The sequence below is a fragment of the Octopus bimaculoides genome, chromosome 4 (genome assembly GCF_001194135.2).
Source record: "Octopus bimaculoides isolate UCB-OBI-ISO-001 chromosome 4, ASM119413v2, whole genome shotgun sequence".
In the NCBI taxonomy this organism is placed as follows: Eukaryota; Metazoa; Mollusca; class Cephalopoda; order Octopoda; family Octopodidae; genus Octopus; species Octopus bimaculoides.
This window is the reverse complement of record NC_068984.1, coordinates 109,222,518-109,223,665: the sequence shown is the minus strand read 5'-3', so window position 1 is coordinate 109,223,665 and position 1,148 is coordinate 109,222,518.

Genomic DNA, 1,148 nt, shown 5'->3' with positions numbered 1-1,148 from the left:
ATACAGACATGATACAAGTAAATATACACCCCATAAAACATCTTTTTATGTTTATTTTAATCTGTAATGGTTTATATTTTTTATTGACATTTTTATGTTTCAGGTTATATATGTGACTGTTTTAATCGTGCCATGTGCAAAAGAAACTTTAGATTTGTCTGAAATTCAAAGAGGCCGTATTATGGGTCATTCTGAAGGTGGACATAGTTAGCGTAAAATCGCAGAACACCTTAGGCTCCCGCTTTCTACAATTAATAGAGTGATTGTGCAATTCTCCAGAGACGGAAGGACTCCACAGCACCTCGCCCAGATCAACCAGTGCCCTCTGGCCGGACCCTTCGCTTCGCTAAGAGAAGTGTGGAGGATAATTCTCTTGACATAGCAAAACAAGTTGATGTCAGTCCCAGAACAGCTGTCAGGTGTCTCCACAAACTTGGTTACTATGGCAGAGCAGCAAGAAGGAAGCCACTTCTTCGACTAACCAACATCAAACAAAGAAAATATTATGCCAGTGAGATGAGTCCACATTTGCTGTATTTTCTGACAGTGGTCAGTGTAGGTCTCGAGACTCAGTGATCAAGAATTTGATGTAAAAAGATTGCAGCCAACAATGAAGTACGGCAGCTATTCTATGACGATATGGGGAGCAATTTTGAGCAATGGTTGATCAGAGCTGGTGGAGTGTGAGTGAAACATAAACTCAGATAAATATGTGTCCATATTGCAGAAAGGACTCCTAATCTTCTCCAGTTGTGAAATGATTAAAGAAGAATCTTTATTTATGGAACATGGGGCTCCTTGTCACACGGCTAAAATGACCCAAGATTTGTTGGATGAGAATGGCATTACAAATTTTCCCTGGCCAAGCCAGTCACCAGATATGAACCCTGTTGAAGACATCTGGAACATAATGGGCAGGATATATATATATATATATGTGTGTGTGTGTGTGTGTGTGTGTGTGTGTATACATACATACATATACATATTCATATACATATACATATACATACATACAAGGCAGGACCTGGCAGAATCACCATCAGGCTGGGCGAAATGCTTAGCGGTATTTCGTCTGCCGCTGAGTTCAAATTCTGCCGAGGTCGACTTTGCCTTTCAGTCTTTCGGGATCGATGAAATAAGCACCA